We start from the raw sequence: 12234 nt of genomic DNA on the forward strand, positions 1-12234 counted from the left end.
GTAATACTCCATTGTGTAAATGTACCACATTTTCTCTATCCACTCTTCAGTTGAGGGGCATCTAGGTTGCTTCCAGGTTCTGGCTATTACAAACAATGCTGCTACGAACATAGTGGAGCAGATGCCCTTGTTGTATGAACCTGCCTCATTTGGATAAATGCCTAAGAGTGGAATTGCTGAGTCTAGTGGTAGATTAATTCCCATTTTCCTGAGGAATCTCCATACTGATTTCCAAAGAGGCTGTATGAGTCGGCATTCCCACCAGCAGTGGAGGAGTGTTCCTCTCTCTCCACATCCTCTCCAGCATAAATTGTCTTCGGTGTTTTTGATTCTAACCATTCTGACAGGAGTAAGATGGTATCTCAGAGTTGTTTTGATTTGCATTTCCCTGATGGCTAAGGATGTTGAGCACTTTCTTAAGTGTCTCTTGGCCATTTTAGCCTCCTCTACTGAGAATTTTCTATTTAGCTCTGTACCCCACCTTTCAAGTGGATCCTTTGGTGTTTTGGAGACTTGTTTCTTGAGTTCTTTGTAAATTTTGGAGATTAGCCCTCTGTCAGATGTAGGGTTAGTGAATATCTTTTCCCATTCTGTGGCCTGCCTTTTTGTCTTTTTGACTGTGTCCTTTGCCTTACAGAAGCTTTTTAGTTTCAGAAGGTCCCATTTGTTAATTGTCGATCTCAGTGCCTGTGCCACTGGTGTTATGTTTAGGAAGTGGTCTCCTGTACCAACTCGTTGAAGAGTATCTCCCACTTTCTCTTCTAAAAGTTTCAGTGTGGCTGGATGTATGTTGAGATCTTTGATCCATTTGGACTTAAGTTTTGTACAAGGCAATAAACATGGATCTATCTGCAGTCTTCTGCATACCAGTACCCAGTTATGCCAGCACCATTTGTTGAAGATGCTTTCTTTTTTCCACTGTACAGTTTTAGCTTCTTTGTCAAAAATCAGGTGTTCATAGGTGTGTGGGTTAAAATTAGGGCTTTCGATTCGGTTCCATTGGTCTACCTGCCTATTTTTGTGCCAATACCAAGCTGTTTTCAGGACTATAGCTCTATAATAGAGCTTGAAGTCAGGTATGGTGATGCCTCCTGAAGTTCCTTTATTGTATAGGGATGTTTTGGCTATCCTGGGCCTTTTGTTTTTCCATATAAAGTTGATTAATGTTCTTTCCAGGTCCTTGAAGAATTGTGATGGAATTTTGATAGGGATTGCATTGAATCTATAGACTGCTTTTGGCAAGATTGCCATTTTTATTATGTTGATCCTACCAATCCAAGAGCATGGGAGATCTTTCCATTTTCTGGTATCTTCTTTGATTTCTTTCTTCAAAGACACAAAGTTCTTGATATACAGGTCTTTCACTTCCTTGGTTAACATTATCCCCAGATATTTGATGCTGTTTTTGGCTATTGTAAAAGGTGATGTTTCTCTGATTTCTTTCTCAGTCACTTCATCATCTGTATATACTAGGGCCACTGATTTTTTTGAGTTTACCTTGTATCCTGCCACATTGCTGAAGGTGTTTATCAGCTCTAGGAGTGACCTTGCAGAGTTTTTTGGATCACTTATGTAAACTATCATATCATCTGCAAATAATGAAAGTTTGACTTCTTCTTTACCTATTTGTATCCCCTTTATCTCCTTTTGTTGTCTTATTGCTGTAGCTAGAACTTCAAGTACAATATTGAAGAGATATGGAGAGAGTGGACAGCCTTGTCTTGTTCCTGATTTTAGAGGAATTGCTTTGAGTTTCTCTCCATTTAGTTTGATGTTAGCTGTTGGTTTACTGTATATTGCTTTTATTATATTCAGGTACGTTCCTGTTATCCCTGATCTCTCTAGGACCTTTATCATGAAGGGGTGCTGGATTTTGTCAAAGGCTTTTTCAGCATCTAGTGAGATGATCATGTGGTTTTTCTTTCGCAGATTGTTAATATGGTGGATTACATTGATAGATTTTCTAATGTTGAACCATCCCTGCATTCCTGGAATGAAGCCTACTTGATCATGGTGGATGATTTTTCTGATGTGTTCTTGAATCCGGTTTGCAAGTATTTTATTGAGTATTTTTGCATCAATGTTCATGAGGGAAATTGGTCTATAGTTCTCTTTCTTAGTTGTGTCTTTGTGTGGCTTGGGTATCAAGGTAATTGTAGCCTCGTAGAAAGAGTTTGGCAGTGAGCCTCCTGCTTCTATTGTGTGGAATACTTTGACGAGTATTGGAATGAGCTCTTCTTTGAATTTCTGGTAGAATTCTGCACTGAAGCCATCTGGGCCTGGGCTTTTTTTGTTTGGGAGACTTTTGATGACTGCTTCTATTTCATTAGGGGTTATAGGTCTGTTTAGATTATTTATCTGTTCTTGATTTAGTTTTGGCAAGTGATATCTATCCAGGAAATTGTCCATTTCCTTTAAATTTTCAAATTTTGTGGAGTACAGATTTTCAAAGTATGCCCTGATGATTCTCTTGATTTCCTCAGAGTCCGTTGTTATGTCCCCTTTTTCATCCCTGATTTTGTTAATTAGCATGTTCTCTCTCTGTCTTTTGGTTAGTTTGGACAGAGGTTTGTCTATTTTGTTGATTTTCTCAAAGAACCAACTCTTTGTTTCATTGATTCTTCTCAGTGTTTTCCTGGTTTCTACTTGATTGATTTCAGCCCTCAATTTGATTATTTCCTGGCGTCTGCTCCTCCTGGGGGGTTTGCTTCTTTTTGTTCTAGAACATTCAGCTGTGCTATTAATTCTCTAGTATGACTGTTCTCCAGTTTTTTCATGTGGGCACTTAGTGCTATAAACTTTCCTCTCAGCACTGCTTTCAAAGTGTCCCATAAGTTTGTGTATGTTGTGTCTTCATTCTCATTGAAATCGAGGAAGTCTTTAATTTCTTTTTTTATTTGTTCCTTTACCCAGGGATGGTGCAATTGTGCATTGTTCAATCTCCATGAGTTTGTAGGGTTTCTGCGATTTGTGTTATTGTTGAATTCTAATGTTAATGCATGGTGGTCTGATAAGATGCAGGGAGTTATTCCAATTTTTTGTATCTGTGGAGATTTGCTATGTTTCCTATTATGTGGTCAATTTTAGAGAAGGTTCCATGTGGTGCCGAGAAGAAGGTATATCCCTTTGTATTTGGATGGAATGTTCTATAGATGTCTGTTAAACCCAGTTGGGTCATAACTTCTATTAATTCTTTTGTTTCTTTGTTAAGTTTCTGTCTGGAGGTCCTGTCTAGCGGTGAGAGCGGAGTGTTGAAGTCTCCTACTATTAGTGTGTGAGATTTTATGTGCATTTTGAGCTTTAGTAATGTTTCTTTCACGAATGTAGGTGCCTTTGTATTTGGGGCGTAGATGTTTAAAATCGAGACTTCGTCTTGATGTATTTTTCCTTTGATGAATATGAAGTGCCCTTCTTCATCTCTTTTGATTGATTTTAATTTGAAGTCTAATTTGTTAGATATTAGGATTGCTACGCCCGCTTGTTTCTTGGGGCCGTTTGATTGGAAGATCTTTTCCCAGCCCTTTACTCTGAGATAACGTCTGTCTTTGTTGTTGAGATGTGTTTCTTGTATGCAGCAGAAGGAAGGGTTCTGTCTTCGTATCCATTCTGCTAGTCTGTGTCTTTTTATAGGCAAGTTGAGGCCGTTGACATTGAGGGATATTAATGACCATTGATTGGTGATCCTTGTTTGCGCTTGATTTATTGTTAGTGAAGTTATTTTGTGTTGTTTCTCCTCCCTTTTTCTTTTAGTGTTTTGTAAAGTATGATTATATATTGCCTGTGTCTTTGTGAATGTAGTTATCTTCCTTGGCTCTAGGTTTTCCTTCTAGCATTTTCTGTAGAGCTGGATTCATGGATACGTATTGTTTAAATCTGGCTTTGTCATGGAATATTTTGTTTTCTCCATCTATGGTAATTGAGAGCTTTGCTGGATATAGTAGTCTGGGCTGGCATCCTTGTTCCCTTAGCGTTTGTAGGACATCTGACCAGGATCTTCTGGCTTTCATCGTTTCCATTGAGAAGTCAGGTGTAATTCGGATAGGTCTGCCTTTGTATGTTACTTGGCCTTTTTCTTTAGCTGCTCTTAATATTTTCTCTTTGCTCTGTAGGTTTGATGTTTTGATTATTATATGGCGAGGTGACTTCTTTTTCTGGTCAAGCCTATTTGGTGTTCTGTAAGATTCTTGTACTTTCATAGGCATATCTTTCTTTAGGTTAGGGAAGTTTTCTTCTATGATTTTGTTGAATATGTTTTCTGTACCTTTAAGTTGAAGTTCTTCACCTTCTTCTATACCTATTATTCTCAGGTTTGGCTTCTTCATGGTGTCCCATATTTCCTGGATATTTTGTGTTAAGGATTTGTTGGTTTTGAGATTTTCTTTGGTTGACGACTCTATATCCTCTAATGAGTCTTCAACACCTGAGATTCTCTCTTCTATCTCTTGTATTCTATTGGTGATACTTGCATCTGTAGTTCCAGACCGTTTACCGAGCTTTTCTATTTCCAGCATCCCTTCATTCTGTGTTTTCTTTATCGTTTCTATTTCAGCTTTCAATCCTTCAACTGTTTGAGCTGTTTCCTTAATTTTCTTGGTTGTTTTTTCTTGGTGCTCTTTAGATTCTTTGAGAGATTTGTTTATTTCTTGAAATTTTTCCCCCATTTCATGGATTTTTTTGTTTGTTTTTTCTTCTATTTCTTTAAGGGATTTCCTCGTTTCTTCTTTGAGGCTCTCCATCATCTTCATGAAATAATGTTTAAGGTCTGTCTCCTCTTCTTCATCTATGTAGTGCTTTTCGGGACTTGCTGGTGTTGGATCCCTGGATTCTGGTGGGGTCATGTTGGTGTTTCTATTGCTGAGTGATCTCTTATTCTGTCTTCTTCCCATCTCTTCTTCCAGTGGGTGCTGGTGGGGTCTTTCCGTCTCCACTGGTCTCCTTCCTTACTGCGGGCTGAAGCTGGGCTCCCTGGAGTTGGGGTCTTGGAGGGGCTGATCTCTTTCCTGTGTGGGCGGCTCTTCTGGAAGCCGGGAGCGGCCCCGAAGATGGAGGGGGATGGGTGATGGGCGGGCGGTCCCAGCCAGAGACCCAATCTCACCTGAAGCTGGGCTCGCTGGGTTGGGGTCTTGGAGGGGCTGATCTCTTTCCTCTCTTCCTAGTCAATCTTAAGTATATTATTTGACAATGTTGCATAGCACAAAGGTTAGTCTACCTAAAAAAACATATGGAAATCATTGTTCTATGTCCTACAATACATATCCCTGTGTTACAAAGGAAGACATGGAGGTTCCATTCAATACAATTTACATAATAGGTTTTCCCTTTAGTACAGTTAGTTCCATTGAAGTGCACTTGGCACACAATAGTTGCATTTTTGTGACCTACATTAAAGAAGGTTAGAAATTAAAAGTCCTGTGAGACACCTCACTGTGATATTATAGAGCTAGAGTTGAGGATGCTGCTCATTACATCGCAAAGAGAAAATGCTTAGGTGAAGACAGCAATTCCCAACATTGAGTCAGTAACCAAAACTTCTTACGATGAACTGGTTTCCTTTATTACACATGCTCTCTGATTTATACAACCAATCAGAGTAAAACCAATTTTATTCTTCAAACCAAAAACTTGCAAATATGATTCAAAAGTTTTGTCTCACCAGTAGTACATGTATAATATCTTCATTTTGTATGTTAGTTAAAAGTACCATGTCATTTTTTTGTCCTATGATTATATTTCCTTTAGAATTTGCTTTCAACTATTATTAGTTTATCAAGTGCAATAATTGAACTTTGAGGGGTTTTGCTTTCTTTAGCAAGGTTTAACATGCAATGGAAACATGACAATCTGAAAATGGCCAATAGCACACCCATTATATGGACCTTATATTTCTACATTACACAAATTTATAACCCAAATGAATCCACTCAACTCTCAGACAAGAGAAAAGAACACTTCTATTTTCAATCGTTCTTGTCTGTTGTGGATAGCTAATTTGTCCCTGGGTTTTTCTCACCCAATATGTTCTACTTCTTGTCCCACTCTAATAAAAATAAAATTTTAAATAGTAAATGACCTCACCTAACATCAGCCCAAGCCTGCTGTGATTTGAATGTGAGATGATTACATATACTTTGGTGTCTCCGGTACTTGATCCCAAGTTTGTGCCTATTTTGAAAGTTTGCAGAACCTGGGCAATCTGTGGGTCCTCTGGTAGTGGATCAGTGTTTATCCCTAGTATATGAATGGACTTTGGGAGCCCATTACACATAGAGGGATACTCTATCAGCCTAGACTGACAGGGAAGGGCCTAGGCCCTGCTCCAAATGATATGACAAATTTTGAAGTTCCCCCATGGAAGGCCTCAGCCTCCCTGGGAATAAGAAAGGGTATGAGATAGAGGATTGGTGGGGGGCAGGGGAGGTGGGAAGGGAGAGGGAACTTGATTGACATGGAAAAGAAGTTTGTTTCTAATTTAAATTTTTAAAAAAGTAAGAACTGTTTTTGAAGCTGTCTGGGATCTAACTTTTGTGTATTAGTCACATCTTCAAACTATCCTCTCTCTCCTGTTTTTCGATAGTCTAGACACTGACACAGTAGGTAGACATAGGATGCTATCTGAAAGTTTAGAAAATGAAACTCCACATGAAATAAGAATATTTGGTTTGGATATGGTTGATTTTACAAATTTCCATGCCTTAGAAACCTGATTTTCCTTTATGGAAGCACAAGGTGGGTGGGGAATCTGTAAAGAGTATAGTGAGTGTAAAGTTCTCTGTTACTGAGGATTAAGAGATTTCTCTTGGTAGTAAGAGAAGTACTTAGGGGATTGAATGGTTCTTAGCGTGTACCTGTCCCTCCCCAGACAAACTCTAACTTGCTGACTCACCATTTGATCTCATTCTCACACATGTCCCCTCCATGATGCCAAGGTGCTGGAGATGTTAAGGTGACACCTCTGCTAGCTTTGTATCAGCTGAGCCACTCTGAAACAAGAAATTTCTGAACCATGCAACTCTCTCTCACCAACCTGTACTGTGAAGACTCTAAAAATATTGGTATTCTTGGCTATATCAGAAGAGCCTGGTTGTTTACTGCACAGAACAGATATTCTTGGAAAGAATATCAGTAAAAAAACTTATCAGTAGGAATGCCCAATAATTCTATAAATGAGGGAATCAAAATTAAAATGTACTTTTAAAAAACGAGAGAGAATTCACCCAACAGTGAGTAGATTAATATTCCCACAAACCTTTATGGTAATAGCATTGCTCATCCCAAAGTAAAACTTTCCGAACCAAAAACCAGTTTAGTTTTTGCTGAGACTTTCCTTCTATGACCCTGTTCCATTGCAAATATGTGATAGGGTCTGCACTGAAACAGAAAGTTGACATTAATGAGTTTGTAATCACTGCTGTGATTACAAGTGGCTATTGGGGGGGGGGGGGGAGATGCTTACTTAAATTTGTATCAAACAGTGCCAAGAGAAAGGGAAACATTTAAAGAAATAAAAAAAAATCCAATGTGAATACCAAATGACTTTCTATTGCTGAGTGACTTCCCAGTAATTTTCTAGCTAAAGTTAAAGTGATGTATAAACATATGTATGTAGATGAATAGATGTGGATATCTATTTTCAAATAAGAAGCATTGTTTTTATTACTCCAAAAACATTCGATTTTACATGTAATTTGGTATAAATAACATCTCAATTGAAGAGTAGGCTAGGATGAGTTGTTATTACACACGAAACAACTGACCTGTGCTTACACTACAAGGAGATGACCTATTTCTCAATGTACCCTTGAAAAATATTTGAAACCCACATTTCTTTTATGCCAAAAAGACTATAAGTTTATAACACTGCCTTGACCTTTGAAATTCTGAATTCATCATTCACAAGCCCTGGGAGACACTTGCTTTGGCCTGAGAACCAAGTGGATATTTTGTTACATAAAAATAAAGGTGTTTGTTATGTTTGTTTGTTTGCTTGTTTGTTTGTTTTATCCAAATCTGTAAAATATTATCTATATCTACAACAGCAACTAATATAAGTGTTTGTACTCTGTCCAGCTTTTCTCCATGGAACATGCTAAGAAGTTTCATCAAGATGTCCTATTAAATATAAAAGGGGGAGTGGTCTCTTGCTATTGAACTGTAACAAAACAGAGAGACCAAAATGTCACTGAGTATGAATTCCTGATCTTATTCATCATTATTGCATAGCCTGAGTAGCTAGGAAAACAGGTTTTCAAAAAAGCCTTATGTGTTTTTACCTCAGTTTGAGGAGTGCCAGGAAGTGAAAAGAAACAAGTTGCCCAATGGTTACACCAAAGACAAGAGTACACACCCTCTAGGATTTTCTGTGTATATGACTCCATACTTTGAAACTGTGGGTCATAAATATGCATTTAAAATGTCTCCTTTAAAAAGAAATGGTGGAAGTAATGAGGGCATGTGTAAGCAGTCATTCAGTGTCTCTCAGTTTCTGGATACCTTGGTGACTGGCATATGCTCCAAGCTGGGCTCTCCTCACTGCACTCAAACACTCTCTATTGATTTTAGGGCACCCAGTGTCCTTTATTAGGGGTTTTGATGCAAAGCCACTTGATACAATCAAGCACTTTGTAAAAGATGTTTGCTGTCATAGTTGTAAATGTTAAACAAACAAGTTCCCCACCATTACAATATCTGTTTTGAACAAATAAATCCTATTAGAATTTTTTTTGTGAAAAAGATAGTCACATGTCTTCACCTGAGCACAAATCTGTTCGAACACCATTTGAGAAGTGAGATGTCATAAATATAAAAGGTAAGATTAACAAGTGTCTCCATCATATGATATATTATCAGTTTAGAAAATATCACTGTGGGATTTGATCAAAATAATGTTTGAAAATGCAATTAAACAAAATTTCTGGGCTGCAAAGCATAAAGGTACTTGCCACCAAATCTGAAAACCTGGATTCAGTCCCCAGAATCCACATGGTAGAAAGAAAGAAATAACTTCAGTAAGCTGTCCTGCGACTGCCATACCTGCACCAAAACATATACATATGTATACAGTGTTTATGCATATAAAATACATAAATAAATGCAAAAATGCAATTCATAGGTCTGGATTTCCATGTCCTAAAAATCTATTTAGGGAAATCAAATTTGTCATAGCAAATAAATGTGTGCCAAACAAAAGTATAGTTTTGCTCTGAAGTAATTAATCTGGAGTCATGTGATTTGATATGTATGATAGTGTAGAACATACACTTCTATGCAATGACCTAGAGATACTGGGTTATAAGAGTAGCATACTTGTGATTGGAAATGTATTAAGACTTTTTTCTTGGATACAATTACTCGTTTCTTATTGTGATTTCTGGAATTCTAAATGTTAGACCATAATGATGATTAAGTCAGAATTGCTTGATACTCTCAATGAATATGGATATTTTGGTCCCTGTTAGCATGGTTCAAATTCCACCAAAGAAGACTTAGTAAATAAACAGTGTATCCCCATTTAGGGAATGAAAATCATAATCATGTCTAGTCCTTCTAAACTTCAATGTGTAAACATTTCCTTAGAATTTTGCAAAAACAAAGATGCAAGGTAGAGCTGACATTCTATATGCCTAAGCAGATCTCAGGTAGTGTTGAGACTGTCATCTTCAATATTTAAATAGACCTATGAGACAAATTTGAAAGAAGGCTTAATGTTAGAATTGGAGAGGGAAGCTATTACACTCTATTCAAGGTCAAATATAAGTTGAAAGTTAACTACGTTTTATATGACACACATGCAACCTATTATACTAGCACTTCCAAGGCAGAAATCATTCATGTGGAAGGTCAACATGTAGGACAACTTGTGCTACAGGCATGCAGTAATAGTTATATAGAGGGTTTTGTATTCTATTTAAAATAAAATAAAAGGAAGCATAAGAGGTACTCTACAGTCAAATTCAAGTGTACATTAAGTTCAAAGTTCTTTTATATTTCTACCAACTCCATGGTATACTAAACTAAGAGAATCAAGAAATATGTCCAATAAAGTAGGTCCAGTATGATCCACCTACAGAGGGTGGTAAAGAAAGTGATGAGAGGAGAGAATGAATTCTGAGGTATCTGTCTGCTTGTGGGCATCTTTGAGATGTGTTGAGGATACTGGACATTTGCTACCTAGGGGGATTTAGAAAAACTAATAACAGATTAGATCGGCTGAGCACCATGCCCTTATCCACGCTTTTGAAACATCACTCAGGCTAGTATGGAGAACTGATTAAAGGAATTTGATCTTGAGCTTACTAAAAGCATTTCCCAAAGCTGAATAAATGTTTAAAAATATACATTGAAATACAACAAGAATTGAAATGTACTATAGCATTTTAATAGCACAAATGGTAGATTTTTTTAATGGTAGAATTTTTTGTCATATAAAGTATTTTGAAGTATATTAATTGATTTCACATGACTTATTTTTGTTATTAGCAGCTTTGTTTATTTATTTTCTTATCTGGTTGTTTTTCACAACTTTTGTATGTGACAGAAATTGTGGAATTCCAGGAAATATTTTCTACTTTAAGATCTCATATGGTTTAACTCTGTGTTTTACAAAAAGAAATACCTATGTAATTTTTATTTGGTCAATAATGGTTTTCTATACTATTCTTTCTGGTTCATTTTAACATACTTCAGCTACTTATGAATTAAAAGTCAAATAATGCATTAGCCATAAATAGTACATACACTGTAGGTAAGATTAAATTGATTCTAGAACTCTGAACTACAATTACACAATTATAAAAGACAAAGTTTAAGAACACCCTACTTGTTTTACTGCTATATTTTATGTGTGTTGATCAATTTAATCACATATTAAGCAAACATTTGTAAAATGGCATTCTTTACACTAGAAATAGACTGGTGAACCATCTACAGGTTTGCAAAACTGGCATTTGAATAATTGTTCTTTTCTACTTGTAATAGAATTCCTGCTCCACATTTCAAATTTTGGTTCAGAAAATGCCAAACTGGTATCTGTTAACATTGAAATTAAGTTAATAATGCGAGCAAATTATGTAAAAATTTTTCAGATATTAGCATGTGGCTAATTGCTCTTACATTTTGTTTATAATGACCTAAACTCATATAGATTTACCTTTCTCTGAATAAGAAGAGTTATCATTTTAAAAACTGTGATTGTTGTGATCATATTTTTTCCATTTGAAAAGATCCCCTTCTATATCACTGTGAATCGCAGTCACATTTACATATTTATTGCTTAATATTGGGAAACAATACAAAATAACAAGGTGACATCTGAATGAACAATATTGCTCTATCCAACCCCTTCCAGAAGCATTGAGTGATTTCTGAGGGAAAACAGAGAGGCCATTCAGGCCTTTAAAATTCCAAGATCTGTCTGCCCATAGTGAAGGGAGCAAGAACATGGTTTAAAAGGCTTACTGGAAAAACACAATGCATTTGTTGTACTCTAAGGAAACTGATAGTTACTCATTAAGCCTTTCTTCCAACTGAATATCACTTAATGCAAAGCACTTCCAATATTCCCCAAGTAAGTGATAATTCTTTATGATTTAGGTAAACTGAGAGTTAGGAAAAAAGGTGTTTTGTTATAATTGAGGAATGAAATTATTATATTAAATGTACTTTCAAGCATGAATTGTAAGTTGCCCCCATTTTGTTTGATACATACACTATTTATTTTACCTTAAATAATTTATCTCATTATATCTTCCAGATTGGAAAACATGAAGTCAAATTAGGAAGCACTGAAAGATAAATATCCAGCATATATCGCCAGTTTTGTCAAGGGAAACTAAAGTCAATCTTTTATTGTGAGTATCTTCAAAGATTCCAGCCCTGTTGAAAACTGAGTTTCTACCCCTGACTTTCTCTCCAAGGTGTCTGAGTACTGAGTACAAGGTTTAGTATACTGTTAGCATTCAAGACAGGCTCACCAAATTATTTGATGGCCAAGAGCTTTAAAATCACCAACAAATGTATGCCTGATTGTCATCCAAAGATTTTCAGTGTGAACTTTGGCTTCCAGTACAATAGTTACAACTGTAGGCCAGAACTCTAAAGTTATTCTTGCAGAGCCCAAAGAAAATAAAAGAGAGACTACAAAGATTGCTGGCCAGAAATATTGGGAGAAATGTAGCACTAATGTCAATTGTGTGGTCATCTTTTTTTTTTTTTACAAAGCTTCAATGAATGCTAGTT

The 12234-nt window shown here is 36.6% G+C and overlaps 1 protein-coding gene and 1 long non-coding RNA gene across 6 annotated transcripts in view; one reads left to right on the forward strand and one right to left on the reverse strand.

The window, feature by feature from the left end:
• Positions 1–12234, reverse strand: part of Cdh8 (cadherin 8) — a 390092-nt gene that overhangs the window by 284752 nt on the left and 93106 nt on the right. The gene's annotated exons all lie outside the window — the stretch shown is intronic.
• The window catches only part of LOC121137901, a 33303-nt gene that overhangs the window by 9221 nt on the left and 11848 nt on the right, over positions 1–12234 (forward strand). Inside the window, exon 3 of the long non-coding RNA XR_005875165.1 lies at positions 11750–11846. This is a non-coding gene — a long non-coding RNA (uncharacterized LOC121137901). The remainder of the gene's footprint in view (positions 1–11749; positions 11847–12234) is intronic.

Source organism: Mesocricetus auratus, unplaced genomic scaffold, assembly GCF_017639785.1.
Source record: "Mesocricetus auratus isolate SY011 unplaced genomic scaffold, BCM_Maur_2.0 Super-Scaffold_100714, whole genome shotgun sequence".
Classification (NCBI taxonomy): domain Eukaryota; kingdom Metazoa; phylum Chordata; class Mammalia; order Rodentia; family Cricetidae; genus Mesocricetus; species Mesocricetus auratus.